The sequence below is a fragment of the Tachypleus tridentatus genome, chromosome 8, assembly GCF_004210375.1.
Source record: "Tachypleus tridentatus isolate NWPU-2018 chromosome 8, ASM421037v1, whole genome shotgun sequence".
NCBI classification, from domain to species: domain Eukaryota; kingdom Metazoa; phylum Arthropoda; class Merostomata; order Xiphosura; family Limulidae; genus Tachypleus; species Tachypleus tridentatus.
This window is the reverse complement of record NC_134832.1, coordinates 60,151,834-60,171,391: the sequence shown is the minus strand read 5'-3', so window position 1 is coordinate 60,171,391 and position 19,558 is coordinate 60,151,834. Positions and strand designations below refer to the sequence as shown.

The window sequence follows — 19,558 nt, the reverse complement described above, 5'->3', positions numbered from 1 at the left end:
AAGATTCTTTTACTATGGTATGGTATAAATATGAGCGATCAGTGAGTGAAAATTCAGTTAACTATCTAGTGAATGATTCAGTTCTCTGTTTGTAGTGAGAATTATAGTTTCTATTAAGTTAATCGATCGACCAGCAATGAATTTCTGTAAGTAAGTTTATTTGTAAGATAAGCGTATCATTAATCTAAGACTTTCTGTTCGAACGTTGTTTATGAACTTAATTCTGTAATCTGTGTTAAACGTTATAGAATGAATAAATTAATTCGTTATCATTCCGTGGATTTAACTTGACATTGATTTTGTTTTTTACCAAATAATCCATAATAACCCGCCCAACGATAGGATATGTAAACATAATACAAGTGATTTAAAACTCGATGTTAAAATAAAAAAAAACCCAACAACAACAAAAATAATATGTTCATAAATCACACAACAAACTAAAATATATATTCTAATTATTTTCTAAGGTGCAAATAAAAGACAGTCGTGAATACTCGGAGTGATTACTGTTATGATTCACAATATTAATGTATGTATTTATCTTCTTCTATAATTATATATCAGTTTATACATAAGTGCAAGTTGTGTAAAATTACTTAATCTATTTCCATTGATTTTTAAGCACGGTATGTATCAAAACTACGTTTTGACATTATTTGGCGTTACATGAGAGGTATGATTCCACTGTAAATTTGGTAAGAGTATGGAGCTCTTTCCGATACGAATATCTGTACATTGTGATCATAAAGATGTTTTCTTCAAATTACGGATCTATAATTTCCAAGATGAGGATTCCCTTGTCCTTAGTGGCATGGGAAAACAGAGGTATACGAATCAACTTGGGCCACCAGAACCATCCAAAAAGAGACTTACAAAAAAGCGTTCTCCAATTTTGTGTGCTGTATTTTGTAACACGTGAGAATCCAAGAACACAAAGATTAATGCCAAAGGCATTCATGTGTCGTAGGCAATAATACGCAACTTAATAAAAAAGGTCTCTGTCTGAAAAACTGATATAACTCACATGTACACAAGTTGCTTCTACGTTTATCCTTTCAACTGCTGCATACCTAAACTTTATACTGCTTTTAGGTACTCACACAAGTTCGATATATACTTTTCTCTACTTACACATGTCTAGTGCGCTTGATGAGCCATTGGTTAGCTTTCAATGAAAGTCACGAATTATGACCATGTGTGAAAATAAAGATACTGAAAACCCTGGTTTACTTTTTTATAATTTAAACTAGTTGGATGAAATTACTCTTTAAGAAGTTATAGTGCAAATTTCGACATAGTTTAGGTCGACCTAGAAATAAAAATTATCTCCGTTAAGTTGGTTTTATCGTCTTTTGTCCCAGATGATATTTCACGCATCAGTTGTGTAAATATACTAATGTTTTACTGCGGAACAACTTTGGAAGTCCTTTTGTATTTGTTGTTGTTATAGAGATGCAGTATGAAATCCTTGACAGTACTTTCATAAAAAATAGTCCTCAGGACTTTCCTGAAGATGGCAGCACATTAGCAGACGAAACGTAGAGATGGTAAGTAATGTCTAGCAGTAAAGAAAATATTAGTTAATAAATAAAATTAGGTTATCGTATAGGCTATTGGAAATGAGAACAACTGACAGCAGATCGCTACAACCTTATTGGAACTACTTAGTTATTCTTTATTTAGGAATTCCAAAACCTCCTGTTTTGGCTTCAATTAGCTTAACCGTTGATCATGTGTATTTTGGAAAACAACAATAAAAATATCTCTATAATTCATGATTTTAGAGATTATAGATTTTAAACCATTAATAGTATATTTAATTCGAAATATCTTACAGCGCTTAAATGTTTACGTGGGACTTAGATCCTTATTAAAACAATGTTTATTTTCATTCATGCAATCTCGAGGCGGGTTTATTTGTTTGTTTTAGGAGAAATCTGTGCATTGACTTATCTGTATTCTGTCCACGGTGAGACATCGAACCCTGGATTTCAACGTTGTAAGTCTGTAAACTTACTGACAATTTAAAAGTACACTATACTGATATAAGACTTAAGTTGAAGTAAAATTTATGGTTTATGAAGTCAATGAAATTGAAATCTACAATGGACTATCTGCGCTGTTCGAATCTAGAGTTTTAGGGTTAACTTTGCTGCTTAACCAAAAGGGTGTAGGGAATGGTAAAAGTCTCTGATATTTTAGGTATAATTAAAATACGTAATCATGACATTTGAAAGATTTCTTAATTTTGTAATCTGTCACCAGGAAACGCATTATTAAAACTTAGCTTCTGCGTACCAAGTAAATTAGATCTTTCTAGTGGTGAGTCAAAGATCTTTTAAAAGTTTTGAGATAAATACAACGTACAGAGTTGTGAATATTTGTATCAGTACTGATCAACTATTTCTCCACTGAATCTATTGTAAAAATACTCAGTTTTCCTGTCCTGAAAATGCACGTGCACTTGATTACAATGGATGGAAAAATTGCGGATGTAAATATACTTTCGTAGACATTTGGCAAAATAATATAATAAAAGATTATTACAGGTTTTACAAATATCTAACATTGAATCCTAGAATAACATTATAAGTTAATCTATTGATAGTATTAAATACAGTAAAGTTTAGCCCTAACTAAACTAAAGCGAAAAACGTTAGAATACAGGTTGAACTTAATAATGGCTTAAGTAAAGTTAGGCCTAAGCCAAGTACAGGGTGGCCCGTAAGTCCCTACCCATCTATATATCTTATGTATTCAGTGTATTTGTGTGCTGTCCCTCATTCTCGCTGCATAATATTATGCGACGCCATGTTCTGTGAGACATTCTCGAGTGTAAATGGGCTTATATCGGCCATATTTCTCTGAAAAAAAGAAACAAATTTGTAATACATGCGTAATTAAATATAACATAATAACATATGGATGGGTAGGGACTTACGGGCCACCCTGTAGACTTAGAGATTTCGACCTATACGATAATAATTAGTTTGTATTATTCTACGAATCCTGTAGTTAAAGACGTGCTGATGCAATGAAGACTCTGATTTGACCAGAAATGTTTTACGGGACTATGCTGGTATACCAATAATCAAGGCCTCCAGTTGCTCAGTAGTAAATCCTTGTACTTACAACGCTAAAATTCGAGCTTCGAAAGCTTGCAATCAGGAGTACGTGTTTATAACTTAACTGAAAAACCTATGAATACGAGTAGTACACAGGAGGACAACAGGACAGATTCGTTAATATACCACTAATGTTTACTGAAAAAACAAAACATTGTAACTTCCATTTAAGTATAAAGCACATCGTGGAAACGTCAGCGTAAATGAGAAAAAGGAAAAAAAAAATGTTTTGACGTTAGTTTCGTTTTTATATCATCACAACAGACATAAAATCGTTCTAATGACATTTTATTTTTAAGTGGACAGATGTTAGAGTAATCCTGAAAGAAATCACTATAGGAACATAATAAACAACTGAGTTTATTTCTTATCACGATGATACCTGTGTCTCTTGCAATGTCAATTGCTATAGACCATTAAAGCTTTTCTGTTAGTCGTTTTTGGTAGTAAATCGAAACCAGTTTCATCTAGTAATTATTGTCTTTGGAATTCCGGATGTTTTTCATGCAAAGTTGATTTTAGTAGTTCGTTATTTATTAAATGTGTTATGTAGAAAACTAAAACAATGCCACATTGTACGGAGACCAGTCGACTAATTTTGAGCACGAATGTGAAATAACTCTGTAGCATAATCCGTACAGTTGTTAACCTTGATTAAACCCAGTGGCGTATTTAGGTAGGGGCTGGAGGGGACTCAGCCCCAGGGTCCATGGTCTTAATGGGGACCCATTGATAATTGTATTCTATGTAAAATTACACGGGATGCAGGGCCCACAAATACCATTAGCCCTTGGGCCCACACAACCTTAAATCCTCCACTGATTAAACTTCGTCTTATTACAGACTTTTATATCAATTAATATAAAATAATCATTTCAGCTTGAAGTGCCGTAACATTAATTATACACTTCTCTTTTTGTGGTATTTTTATATGTTTTTTTTTTCGTTGTTGTTGCTGTTTAAATTTGAACTATAGTGTTTAAAAAGACTGTGTTGAATTGAAAGTTGGATTTGTAACTTAGTGTGGTAATTTTCTAATACTTTATTTTTGATTTACTGTGTATAACTTAGTGTGGTGATTTTCTAATACTTTATTTTTGATTTACTGTATATAATTTAGTGTGGTGATTTTCTAATACTTTATTTTTGATTTACTGTATGTAACTTAGTGTGGTGATTTTCTAATACTTTATTTTTGATTTACTGTGTATAACTTAGTGTGGTGATTTTCTAATACTTTATTTTTGATTTACTGTATATAACTTAGTGTGGTGATATAGCAGTAACTTTTGTGTTGAGTTGATAGTTTGTTTTGGAATTAAGCACAAAGTTGTACAACGGGCTCTCTGTGCTCTGCCCACCACGGGTATCGAAACCCGATTTGTAGCATTGCTTCCGCAGACATACCGTGGTGCCACTGTGGGATTTGGTGGTGTGAGGAAGAATTTTGTAGTATTATGTTTGTGTGTTGATTTCATGATATTTAGTGTGATGATTTACAATATGATACGTGTTGGTTTTCCAACAATGGACTATATGCACTCAGACAGTACACCACAGGAATCGAACACCGGATTTGGTGTAGTAACTCCGTAAACTCACCGGAAGATTTTCCAATACATGAGATGAAGATTTTTGTACTGTCTTGTGTGCTAGTTATACAACATCTAGTGTGCTGATTTGATAACACTTGTCGTGTACATTGTGCAACAGTGTGTTTATTTCGTTATATCATATTGTTGGGCTCTGCAACACTTTGTGTGCTGATGTGGTAACACTTTGTGTGTAGATTGTATAACATTTAACGTGTTTATTTAGTAACAGCACGTATATTGGTTCTTCATTACGTGTGGTGCTGATGTGATAATACTTTGTGTGTAGATTATGTAACACTTATAGTGTTTAGCATGTTCTTCGTTCTTCAATACTTAGTACATTAATTTAGTTATATTTTAAGTGTAGTTTATGTAATACTGAGAGTATTACACCATGTGTGTTGGTTCTACCGTACGTGGTGTGCTGATTTATAATACATTATGTTTAGATTGTGTAACACTTAGTGTGCTTATTTTACAACACGTTATTTGCTAATTCTGCAGTATTTAATTTCCGGTAAATCTTGGTGCGTATCTTGTGTAATATATTATGTTTATTTCGTAACATACATTGGTTAACTCATCACAGATACTGTTTGTAACATTAATATGTTTAGTAACATTCTGTCACTTTGTGTATACATGTATTGATATGTTATAACGAAGTATGTTTCAGTAGAGACTGAAATATTTTCATATCTTGTTCTATTTCTTTCCATTTTGGTACATTACACTGAGAATAATATATCGATTTTCTACTGCTAACTGATTCTTTGAAACCTTATGTATTGATTGCATTGGCAATATCTTGATACCTGATACTACCTTTTAGCTACTTTCTGAATGCCGATAGGTGGATGTGACAGATGTACTGTGGTTGACATATTATAATATATTATTCTTTTTTCATATGCTCTCAGAATTTCATAATACTGTATTTATAACACCTTTAAAACATCATATCTTCACACTGACAACCATGCCTTTCATAACATATGCCTAAGTTGTATTTAAAACAAAAAGCGGCAAACGATAGTAGCTTCATAGAAAATAAAAAAGAATTGTGTAGTTTACCTGTTACTTATAATTTAGGTTATTTACCTTCATAACCTTCAATTAGTGTTCGGAGAGAACCTAGTTTGTCCGTACCACCCCGCCAACCGTGCTGAGGATTTTGGTTTGAATATCGCGCAAAGCTACTTGAAGGCTATCTGCGCTAGGCGTCCCTAATTTAGCAGTGTAAGACTAGAGGGAATGCAGCTAGTTATCACCACTCATCGCCAACTCTTGGACTATAGTGGGATTAACCGTCATATTATAACGCTCCCACGGCTGAAAGGGCAAGTATGTTTGGTGCGACTGGGATTCGAACCCGCGACCGTCAGATTACGAGTCGAGTGCCTTAACCACCTGGCCATGTTGGGCCGCCGTGGTGAGGGAGTGACTACTGCTTTTATAATACACCCACAACTAAAAGGGTGAGGGTCATCTGTAGTTATGCATCGAACCTGATTCACCCGCTCCGAAACCCACAGGGTCAGTCTCCTCTTCCCCGTATTTGTAGATGTATTTAATAACATCGAAAGGCTAGCATTTGGTTTGAATATTGTATGCTAGATAATTATCTGATTTGATGTAAAACTACACGTGTATGTATATATACATGTATATCATGTTATCCTTTTTAAAGGGTAGGTTTCATACAGTTCATTTGGTTGTGAATCTGATGTTGATATATTTTTCGCTAGTTTCTAAATTGATTGACCCTCATATCTTGATTTTGCAACAGTCGATGTTTCGCACGAAACAAAACTTTTTTTGTTTGTTTGTCATCACTCCCTTTAAGCTTTTGTCTGTGCGTGTGGACTAGAAATGTCACCTCGTGGGCTGGTGCTGACGAACTGTCTTTAGCACCATTCCAAACACGACTCAGTAAAACATCAGAAAGAACCGCAACCCGTCTGCCATCGGATGAGGGATGAGCTAAGGAAATGACGCGACAGAAGCTCAACGTGTTCGTGGAGCCCAGCTGGCTGACAATGTCATGCTGGATAGAATTCCCGCTTCTATATATCCCTTAACGACATTCTTTCAACACAGTACTCTGCAGATTCTTGAAGACTTGAGTGATATCCCAGTCGTTGAAGCATCTGAATGCACATTATAAAGTACAGGTACTTGGAATAATTTAACACGTGTTACAAATGTTGTCTAAAGGATTCCTGGAACCACAAACCTACCAAGGTAAAGAAGGCTGACATTACTGAATTTAAGCCAAAATAAAACGAACCTTAAATGTGTATTATTGCTCATTTTCTTCATTTGTTCGTATTTCTAATACCGTTTAGTTTATAAGATGGTTTTTATGATTTCATGCACTGATGAGTTACATATTTAACATAAAAATGCAATATTATATAATCCGAGCACTTCCTAAAGGTAGACTTCTTCACCAGGTGCAAACCGTGAACATATTTAAAATGCATTCTTAGACGTCACTTAAATTACACCTACATAAATACCTTTTCAACAGTCGTCGTTTATTTGTTTTAGAGCGAAGGGACATTTGTCTATCTGCTGTACCCAGTGCGGGAAATCGAACCTCAGATTTTATGATGAGTAACATGTAATTTTCGTGAAAGATATTACCAGCTATAGAAAATACTCATAAAATATCTACTTACTTATAAGCTTACCCATAATAAAATTATACTTATGTTTTATTTAAAACACAAACTATATAAAGTTCGATGGGGTTCACTACAATCAGAGACGATAATTGTATTTACAACAAAAGCTTTATAGAAATAAAATCTTTCTCGATGAGAAAGGTATTCATTGTTCTTTACACGGAAAGCAAATGCTTAGGATATCAATGAGGTTTAAAACCATGCTCCAAATCAAGTAAGTACAACGCTCTCACCTATAAAATACAGGCTATGGATGTGAAAGAGAACCCTCCGACTCCCCTTCCAAAAAAAAAATAGAAAAAAGCTATTGAGATGAACTTTGCCATGTCTTCTGATACAGTTAACAATATAATAAGCAAATATTTTAAGTTTACGAATGCTCAGAAGGTATTAAAACTTCACAAACTTTGTATCCTTGAGAAAGTTTCTTGAAGAAACTGAAAACACAGTAGGTATGCTTTGATCATAAGCCTGTTAAGTTCTGTGATGCCTTTGAAATACTTGAACGAACGTTTGAAAGTCACTGAACTTAGACAATAGTCGATCTATAGGAATATGCATGCTCCTCACCACATGTAGTTTTGTTGTTGTTTTTATAATTATTGATCATTTACTTTCCCCATTATCACAGCAGCAATGCTTGACTCAGTATGTATAATACTATCTCGTTCTAACCACCTCAACTCTTTGTTCTTTTGTTGGAGGCCCTCTTTTGGCTGCAAGGATATTTAATTGTATTATGAGCCTGGATTAAAATTTACTTAACTGGCCAGACTTTGACGTCATCTGACCAATGCTGTCAGGGAACAGAGGTTACGAGGTGACGCTTTTCGATGCTCAAAGAAAGCCAACTGATACTTGAAATTCAGGCATTTTCTTTTTATCAGTTTCTCTATACTGTTCTAGAAAGAAGATTCTGAAAAGTTAGTTCAGCACTTAAGTGTTCAGTGGAATGTCTGCGGATTTACACACTAAAATCCGGGTTTCGATACCCGTAATGGGCAGAGCACAGATTGCCCATTGTGTAGCTTTGTGCTTAATTCAAAACAAACAAACAAGTATTCAGTTCATCCATCTCATAGAAAGGAAAAATTTAGGACTAGCGTTCGCATAACTTGAGATGAGAAATTTCCATCCTCGCACGTGGGTACGCAGTCATTTTTCAGTGTTTTCGTGTTGCAATAGATAAATGTATTGTTCAGTTTAGTTAAGAAGTCCAGCTTCTCTTATTTCCACTATTTTCACACTAACTACAAAAACTCAATTTAATTACACTGCACAACAAAGTTTTTGCTTCTTGAACACTGTTGGGTGTTCCTTATAGATTTTGGATGCTGATCACGAAAATCACATCCAAATTTGCCCATCACGTACCGTTTCATCGAAATCTTCAGTTTTGTTACAATGGAAAAACGATATCAGGGCAACTGGAATCCGTCAATGCTTGCTGACTACTGTTGGACACTGTAACGTGATGCATCGAATATTGAATGCAAACGAAAATCAGGAGCAAAACACTTTTAATTATGTTGAAGTTGAACTTAATAGCGTATTAGAAACATAAACGCAATTAAATACGCCATTTCCGGTAAACAGTTCACTGTCTATTTCTCAGAGTTCCTACGTGATGAAGCAAAACCAAAACTATATTTGTACATACCCACCAGGTACCTGTCGCAATCAGTGAAAACTTTTCAGGAAGCAAAACTTTTCAAAACAATTGTTGTGCAGTGTTATAATTGGGCCAGACAACCAGCTATACCACGTAAGTATTTCTGTCAGAGAAACTTCTTAGAAAATCTGTTTCAACTGAAAAACGGTAACAACAGAACATATACTTAAGAGATGGGATAACATTGTCATGACTGCTCTTTGAAACTTCGTTTCGTGTCCACTGTTAATAAACAACAGAAACAGATAAAGCAAGATTGACAGAGAAAGAATATTTTTCAGTGCTAGAATTTCAAATCTAATCGTTGCTTCCAAAAAAAGAACAAATAAAAAGTACATTATCATAATGGTGCTAGAAATACATGAGAGGAAGGGGCTCTTTTTATTAACTGTTAAATCGTGTTTGTCTGAGGTTAAATTTTAGTGTATACAAAGAGTATATTACTGAGAAACACGTGAATATTTTGTTTATTATATGCATGTTGTCGCAGTCGAGAGAACTTCGTGCTACATTACCGAATTAAGAAGTAAATTGGTTTGTTTTGAATTTCGCGCAAAGCTACACGAGGACTATCTGCGCTAGCCGTCCTTAATTTAGCAGTGTAGGACTAGAGGGAAGGCAGCTAGTCATTACTACCCACTGCCAACTCGTGAGCTACTCTTTTACCAACGAATAGTGGGATTGACCGTCATATTATAACGCCCCCACGGCTGAAAGGGAGAGCATGTTTGGTGCGACCGGGATTCAAACCCGCGACCCTCAGATTACGAGTCGAACGCCTTAACTCACCTGGTCTTGCCGAGCCATGGTGGTTAAGGCACTGGTAATTTGCGGTTTCGAATCCCAGTCCCACCAAACATTGTCGCCCTTTCAGCCATGGAGACGTTATAACGTGACGGTCAATCCCACTATTCGTTGGTAAAAGAGTAGCCAAAGAGTTGGCGGTAGGTGGTGACAACTAGTAGCCTTCCCTCTACTTTTACAGTACTAAATTAGGGACGGCTAGCGCAAATAGCCCTCGTGTAGCTTTGCGCGAAATTCAAAAACAAAGACAAACAAAGCCTTATCCACCTGGCCATGCCATTAGTTTTGTGAGGTTCAAAACTGTATTCTTCTTCTTATAATACAGAAAGGCCAAGAAGGTAAACAAAACAAAATAAACTATTTATTTCCTTCTCAAACATAACATAATAATAGTAATACGACTTAATAAATTATCCTGAAAAAAACCCCATTAATGTTAAACAATTACCTTTTGTGCCATAACATTATCATAATCCACTAGTCCTCCTGGTCCTCCCTACTCATAAGTGTCTATATGCCTCATTATCCTCACAAGATTTATAAGTCTTAGAAACCTAACTGCTTGTCTTATTATCATCATTAGAACTTGTTGGACTATCCCTCTAACGTGTGGTCACTAATGAACTAATCATATGCAACCGCCTTAGATTCTCATAATCTGCCAAGTTTTATCGAAAATACTTGCATGTTTTCATAAGAGAAAAGGTTCCAAAACGGCTGATGGCGCATCATTTTCTTTCCTTAAATACCTATCAATCATATCAAAACATTTGAAAGTTTATACGTACTCAAAGGTAGGAACCAAATGAAAATGAAAGCACAATTTTATGAATTCATTGTAAATAGAATAAAGCGACCTTGTAAACGTTGTACTTTCTATAATTCTATTAAAAATTCGAGGCATAAATGATTTTTGTTTGTTTGTTTTGGAATTTCGCACAAAGCTACTCGAGGGCTATCTGTGCTAGCCGTCCCTAATTTAGCAGTGTAAGACTAGAGGGAAGGCAGCTAGTCATCACCACCCACCGCCAACTCTTTTACCAACGAATAGTGGGATTGACCGTCACATTATAACGCCCTCATGGCTGGGAGGGCGAGCATGTTTGGCGCGACGCGGATGCGAACCCGCGACCCTCAGATTAGGAGTCGCACGCCTTAACCCGCTTGGTCATGCCGGGCTGGCATAAATAAAGACATCTACGTATAACAATACTAATACATATATGCTAATATTTATTTGGGACCGGCATGGCTAGGTAGATAAGGCACTCGACTCGTAATCTGCGAGTTGCGGGTTCAAATCCCCGTCACACCAAAACATGCTCGCCCTTTCAGCCGTGGAGGCGTTATAACGTAACGGTCAATCCCACTATTCGTTAGTAGACGAAAAACCCTAGAGTTGGCGGTGGGGTGGTGATGACAAGCTGCCGTCCCTCTAGTCTTACACTGCTAAATTAGGGACGGCTAGCGCAGATAGCCCTCAAGAAGCTTTGCGCGAAATTCAAAACAAACTAAACATCTATTTGTGTGTAAATTTCTACGTAAGTATTTTATTGTCTATAGAGATATTTTTCACTGCTTAAATTAATTTTTTTAACAACTGAGAGTATCATATTCTTAAATATTGAAGTTGCAAGAAGTAAACTGACATCACAATAGCAAGAGATTCACAGCAATTAATTAAAAGTATACCTAAAGAAGAAAAATAGTGGGCTGGACATGACTCACCAGTTAGCGTGCAAATACAATGTTCGCTTCCCGTTAAAAAAATAAAAACATTCTTTGCACTTTGGGACAATAGATATCTTTTAAGGGTAAAGACCAAGTCTTACTATTAGTTTAGACAAGAGTTGTTGGTTGATGCCGTTGAATAGCTTCTTTCCTTCTTGTCCATCAGTTCAAAATTAGGGTGGGCTAGCCGTAATAGCCTTGAGCAGCTTTTCGCGAATATTGGAAAGACAAACAAACAAACAAACAAGAGACGAAGTGGTTCTTTTATTGTGGGTAGACAATGTGGAAGTGTTTATTGTGGGTAGACAATGTGGAAGTGTTTATTGTGGGTAGACAGTGTGGAAGTGTTTAAAATCACAAGATAGACACGGTGTGAATTAAAACAAAACTGCATTTCTCTCGTTTGCTCTACTTAAGCTGACAACACACTATATATACAGTGTGGTACTTACTGTACCTAAACACGAATCATACTGTGATACTTTCATACACGTTCTGCTACACTTGTGGGTGGACTGGACTATTTGAAAACTGGTAAAAGATTGAGGCAGAATGAAAGGCACATTAGGTGTAACATCGAAAAAAGAAATTAGGGAACGTTACCTTACAAGGTCAACATCTAATTTACTATAGCCAAATATGGGCATTTAAAAATAGTCTAAAATTAACAAATACCAGAAAAATGACACAGTCTCAATGATGTTACTAATGTAACGTTATAAAAGGGTCGGTTTGACATTTAATTTTATCACAAGATGAAGGCTATTTAATGATCACTGTTTTCCTTCTATAATTTATAATTCCTGTATATTAAAATGTGATCACAACATTAAGGCTATTTAATGATCACTGTTTTCCTTCTATAATTTATAATTCCTGTATATTAGCATGTTATCACAACATTAAGGCTATTTAATGATCACTGTTTTCCTTCTATAATTTATAATTCCTGTATATTAGCATGTAAAACAAAGTGTCTCAGTAAACTTGAACTGTATAATAATACATCTTCATTGGCGGTAAGCCGGTGGGGATTTGCTGGGATTGGAGTTACTCCAAAATGTGCCTTAGCTTGTTCTGTAGCCTCTTCAATTACTCTTCAAAGTCCATCTTAGCTTCCTCACTTGGAAAAGTCATCATTTTAAAGCATTGATCAAATTATCGAATCTCCGTCTCACTAAACAGAGTCCCCTTTCAGCCATGGAGGCGTTATAATGTTACACTAAATCCCGTTATTCGTTAGTAAAAGAGTAGCCCACAAGTTGGCAGTGGATGGTGACGACTAGCTGCCTTCCATCTAGTCTTTTACTGCTAAATTAGGGACTGCTGGTACAAACAGCTCTCGGGTAGCTTTGCGTGAAATTCAAAACAAACGAAACCCGATGAAGTTCTCTAGACCTAATCTTGATTGATGTGATTTATTATACACACAGAACCTGTGAAGTCTATTCTGTCCACCTTTATGGTCTAGGGCGGTGGTTTGGTATTCTCAACGTCTACATTTCCGTATAGTATGCAAAGTTAGATAAATTTTTAGAGTATGAAAACGGTGGAATGATAATCCAAGTACTTAAAGGTAGCTTTAAAACAGTGGGTGGTGGATTAATTAGGGCATGTTTTTGTTACCTTGGTTGAGGAATCAGGAGGCGCAAGCTTTGGGACACCATAAATTTTGTCAATTTTTATTTTAGACCCCTTTGCCTTTGTTATTGCTGTCGTTTGTAATTAAGCACAAAACTATACAATGAGCTCTGCCCACCACAGGTATCGAAACCCGGTTTCTAGCGTTATAAGTCCGCAAACATCCCGCTGTGTCATTGGGAGGTAAATCTTTTGTTAAAATCAGTAAAACTGAAGTTTATTTATCGACAGTAAATATATTTATTTTTCTGTATTCTATAAAAACAGATTCTTCTCAGTATATTGATTTACATAATTCTTACGTGCGTGGTTTCTTAATGTTTAGGACAGAGTTAAGGAGGAGGGACACTAGAAACGGTTGTTCAGACAACAAGGACCAAACTCTGTACAGTTAATATGTTGTCTTGTTTCGTATATTCGATTTCTTTTTTTTATTTTTATGCAGAACAGAACGCGAATCGTGACCCCTGTAATGCACAATCCGACTCACTAACCCTTAGGCCACGCCCGGCCTTTTTTTAAAGAAAAGTATAGAAAAAATGTGTGTGTGTGTGTAAACAGAAACAAGTTTTTGTCATATATGTATGTCTGTATGTCTTTATCAAGATTATGAATAAAACATAATGCGTGTTGTAAAACAAACAAACAATACATTCCTCTAGAATAATAGTTCTCACCCTGATCCACTTGATGGTCGGTTGCGACCATGTAAATAACTTTAGTACGGAAAACAAATAAAAATGTAAAATAATGCCTTACTCATTGTATATTTTCAAGTCCGTTCGTGAACCTTTTACACGTTATAATGACCCATTTTAGATCACGACCCACAGGTTGAGAAACCCTAATTTGATTTTCATTTTTTGTAATTAAGAGATATATACCATATGCAAGTTATATATTGATAATTATATATGTGTGGAACAACATAACTGTAGGTAATTTGGTGCACGTAGAAACATAAAACATTGTTTTTAACAAGAGTTTAAGAAGCCGAGTACGCCGATACACTTGAAGACATAATTATGTGTGTTTCATTATCTACGAATATTTATAGTTTACATTTTGCCCATACAGAGAAATAGTTTAATAGTTATTATATAATAAAGCTTCATTAATATTTTTTACATTAAAACGTATCCCATACTGACTAATTACTTGTAGAAAACAGATGAAAAAAAATATCCATATCCAAAATAACAAGCGGTGTATGTTATAAAATAAAATGAAAAATAAACTTCAATATTGGAGTTTCGTTATGTTTATGGTGAACGGCCTCAATGAAGAAGTGTTCCCACAGCCTTACGACCTAAGATCAACAAACGAATTCCTACGAAACTAAAGCTAGGCCAACTTCCTGACATCCCGTTGCGAAGATGTAGGGCTATCAGATTTGTTAGTTTTGCCCTTCTAGTACTTAATTTACCCACAGTGCAAGTCTGCCAACTAGTGAGCCTGCTAATGAAGCCCAGAATTCTTGAATAAACATCAGTTGTCTAACACCTTTCATGAGTTAAGCGTACCGTCTTTTTCTCCCCTACTTGTTAGTTTACACAGACTCGGGCCTAATAAGCTAAATGTCCGCCTTCGTCTGTCGTATTTTCTTCATTACAGGATTGTTTAGTAGACAAGCAGTGTCATAGACTCAATTGTTTATTGTTGTCTGATCACAGATTGTTTTCTTACCAGTCATGCTACAGAACACTGATATATATATATATATGTATATAAATTACTATAAAGTGGGATCTGTAGCAAAATTATCGTTTTCCTGTTGTTTGTTTTGTAGTATTAAGTTATTAAAATGATTCAATAATTTAGTGAATAAATTCCTTCTACAAAACAGTAGCACGTTTTTAAGTTAAAACTGTAACAGTAATGCGTTATACACACAGATATGCGTATTTATATCTTAACAAAAAGAACTGGGCTTAGCTTGAGCTTACCAACGGCGCCCAGGTGTGAATTCGAGTTTGTGTCTCGTTGATGCTAAAGCACGCTTTCGTTTTTTTTTTTTTAGGCTGGGTAAGTATTGAGAATGGTGATCAACTTGCTTTCACTCAATCAGTTCAGAATCAAAGATTCTCAGAGCACCAATAATATTCTGTAGATCTGTTCGAAACTTTAAAGTGTTTCACAAAATGTTGTTATTTAATGGAAATTGAACATCTCAATCAAACAAACCCCTCTTCTGAAGCTATAAATGATATTTTCCAATGCTTTATAATGTTTCTTTTCTTTCACAAGTTTTTGACCAAAAAATAAAAAAATTATAGAACATTACGCTTTTGAAAGAGTTGGGTTTCAAGGATTTACCACTGTGGGTTTGTAATTAACTCTCATAATAAAGAAAAATTCTCTTTCAAAGTGATAATTGTTTTTATCGAGAGTCAGAGGAACAGGCCGAATTTTGCTACCAATTAAATATATAACAGTTAGTTGAAAGTCTTTCAAAGAGTTAGAGATTTTGGGTTTGAGCTGTTTCGGTAGTTTTTATTCCTCTCAAAGTTAAACCACACACTCACCATATGAATAATGACAATGATATGATTATTTTGCACGAACTTAGTGGTTTTTAAACTTGTTCTGCAGAACCCCAGGGTTCCGAGAAGGGTCATCATGGGTTCCTCACAAAGATAACAGGTAATGGCGTTTTGTTGTTTGTTTTAAGATGTGTTCTTGAATGCTGCTGACTCGTCAGGGTTCATATATATTTTTGAAAATCAAAGTATTTTGTGGAAAAAAACAGACGCATACATTAATGAGAGTAACTATGTTGCAATTAAAGCAGTTGCTGTATAAAATATTTATCTGAAAATAAATTTGCCTTTGATTTTAAATACATAAATAGTATAATATTATTCTATATTTATTCACAGGGATACTCATAGGAACTTCGTCACTTTTATTTAGGCTAAGCTTTAAAGATTGGTTAAAGGTTGAAGTTCTGTTATAACATAAGGAATTTAACTTGGATATACCTTAAAGCATATTAGTCAGAAATTACTTCGTTAAAATTTATTGCTATTTGTTAAAAAGTAAACACACACATATGCATACGAAACCAGGCTTTAAAGCAAAGTTAAACCATTTAACATTTTTCGCAGAATAGAATCATAAGAAAATTATGTTTGTAGCGCCCTCTATAGAATATTTTAGAACACTGTGTGATTATTGCCGTCATGTGTTTCATTAGCACTTTATTTACCAAATTTTACATTGAAATAACTGTTATCCTATACTGACTACGTATATATGTGTATCTAATTAATACAATTTAGTTATCCTATCAAATATATAAAGTTTACAGTAATGATAAATACACGATTCAAGTCCGAGGTAAGTCGAGTAATATATATATATATATATTTATAAATAAGATCTAGTGATATAAGACTCTACACAGATTACCACTATAAGAAAACACATTACATCAATAGCTAAGAATTACACCTAGTTACCAACACAACACCCCCTCCACTCCTATGGCTCAACTGTAACTTCGAGGTTTGAATCATGTAATAGATACAATACAAATAAGTAAGGATACAGCTTTAGGCTTAAAACAAATAAGTATAACTAACAATATTTCAATAGTGTGATTGTCTTTGAAGTTATGTTGAGTATTGTTTAGTAGATTAGGCAGAGCTCTCGTTCGAATCTTCAATTTTCTTTTTTGGTTTTGTCACAAGTTTTACACATTTCACTTTAAAAAATAGTTATAGGATTAAATGGAGAGACGCTGGGATTGAATTCAATCATTTTATTTCGTAACTGCGTAACAAAATAGTAAATATTTTGTTTTATTTTCTATTTCATGATGTTATACAGAATACTTTTGACACAGTTCAATGAAGACGCATTACTCGGAGAAAAAAGGTGGAATTTTTCTGAGGCCTATTACATTTAAAATATATGAAACCAAATATTTAAATATCTAACTTTCTTAAAAAAAAACAATTTTTTTTTTCAGAATCTGAAGCAATAATCAGAGTCTGACGACGTTTTTAAAGGACGGGGAGAATCATCTCAAACACACTTTACATATATATACGTAAACTATATTAATATGCACACATACATCATATGAGTAGGAATAAACAGTATTGCTTTCACCAAAACGCATGGTTACTCTACTCTGGGGAAACCCTGCTTACCTTCAATCTCGTGCACATCCCTCGTGATAACAATAAAATAGGCTCTTATAGTTCTTTTCTTATTTTGTAATTTCTCGTACAGCTACACAAAAACTTTTCCCACATAGCTGTCCATCTCAAATTTTGAATAGATAGATTAGGTGGGAGATAACTAGTCAAAAGTACCCACCACCAAATCCTGGGGTGGATTTGACCGTCAATGTTATAGCGTACTTACAGTCACTCCCTGTCACACCCAACATGCTCGCCTTTCAGCCGTGTGGGCGTTATATAATGTGACGGTCAATCCCACTATTTGTTGGTGAAAGAGTAGCCCAAGAGTTGGCGTTTGGTGGTGATGGCTAGCTGCCTTCCCTCTAGCCTTACACTGCTAAATTAGGGACGGCTAGCGAAGAGAGCCCTCGTGTAGCTTTGCGCGAAATTCAAAACAAACAAACTTACAGTCACGCACGGTCCAGCTGTTATTGTGATGTGATTTATTTCAGAACTCTAGGGACAGTATAGAACTCGTTGAATCGAGGTTTCCTAAACTCTAAATCTAAACGCACACGATAACAGTCGTTCTTCGTGAAGATTGATTATATAACTAACACTTAGATGTCTATTATATCCAGGGCGGCATGTGGATCTCCGGTATCGCACGTCGTCGGTACTACATATGGCAGAAGTAGCGTGATTAAAATATGGCTTTTTTGTTTCTTCCTTTGCCTGATACTATCTTAAAATTGACTGTCTGACGAGTTATGTGACACTACAATTAACTTAACGTATGCACGCATATTACGTAATTCAGACCTTGTTAAATCGGACAAAAAAATCATAATTTACGTATATTATTGCACTGTTGACTATGATAGTTTATTAAACTGGGAATTGTAATTCTCGCATATTATGCACTGTTGACGATGTTAGCTTTTAACGTGAATGATAGTATGAGACCGTACAACAATTTGTTGTCGTTGTTTTCGGAGATGGTAACGCTGACTTTTGATAAAACAAACCGTTGAAAGGTTGAGATAATGCTTGATTACTTGTTGTTGTTTTTTTAATTTCGTTCAAAGTTACACGAGGCCTATTTGAACCAGCCGTTTCTAATTTAGCAGTGTAAGACTAGAGGGAAGGAGGCAAGTCATCACCTCCCACCGCCAACTCTTAGGGTACTCTTTTACTGAAGAAAAGTTGGATTGACTGTACCATTAAAACGCACCCACGGATGAGAGGGCGAGCATGTTTGATGTAACGGGGATTCGAACCCGCGACCCTCAGATTACGAATCTAGCGCCCTAACCACCTGGCCTACTTGATTGCATTATAAACATATTTCTCATTTTACTGGAATGTCTACAAAAGTAAACTGTATTTAATATTTCGCCTCTCTTCCCTAAATCAGAAACTAGTTTTTCATATAAAATGCAAGATATCGATATGGATTATTATCAGTTTGGTTCACTATTATCTTAACAACTTCCATATTTTCTTTCTTTGTATTGTCAGTCGGAGCGACGCCTACATCTTTATCGAAATTTTTGAACCGAGAATGACGTCAACATAACATTATTCCGAAACCAGTAGTTGTATGTACTTTTGCAGAAATTTCATCTTGTTTTTACACTAATTCAGTTATTTCTCGTTTTATGATATTATAAACAATTTATTAAAATGTATATAAACTAGTAAAAACACTCAAGTTGTAGGTGTTTGATACTTTGTATGATTAACAAGTGATTTTTGTTTCAGCTATTAGTCAAAATTAATATTATTTCAGTATTTTGTTTCAGGTTATAAACTCTCTCTATACTTATATATGTATGTGAAGTGTACTTGTGGGTAATGTAAATATATATTTATCAATATATGGATAAATTACCTGTAACACTGAAAATTCAGACAATTGGTTTTCAAATTTCACGAAAGTAACTTTGCAAAAAAAAAAAAAGACACAAAGACAATATTTCAATAAGCTAAATAAATGCTTTTCATATAAAGGAAAGAAAAGTGAATTAAAATAAAGGACAATCTTTCTAGATAAGCTGGTCACTAGTTGGGCAGAAACAAAAAGTGGACATGAAAAAGAGGTATGGAAGCTGTAATTATTGATTAATTGAACTCAGTAAAAAAAAAAATCATGACAGTCCGACCT

The 19,558-nt window shown here is 34.9% G+C and overlaps 1 long non-coding RNA gene across 1 annotated transcript; it reads left to right on the top strand.

Moving 5' to 3' along the window:
* On the top strand, window positions 1-19,151 carry LOC143224160 (uncharacterized). The gene is made up of 3 exons (XR_013013241.1): window positions 1-146; window positions 1,454-1,550; window positions 18,913-19,151. It is a non-coding gene; the product is annotated as an uncharacterized LOC143224160 (long non-coding RNA).
* Window positions 19,152-19,558: the final 407 nt, after the last annotated feature.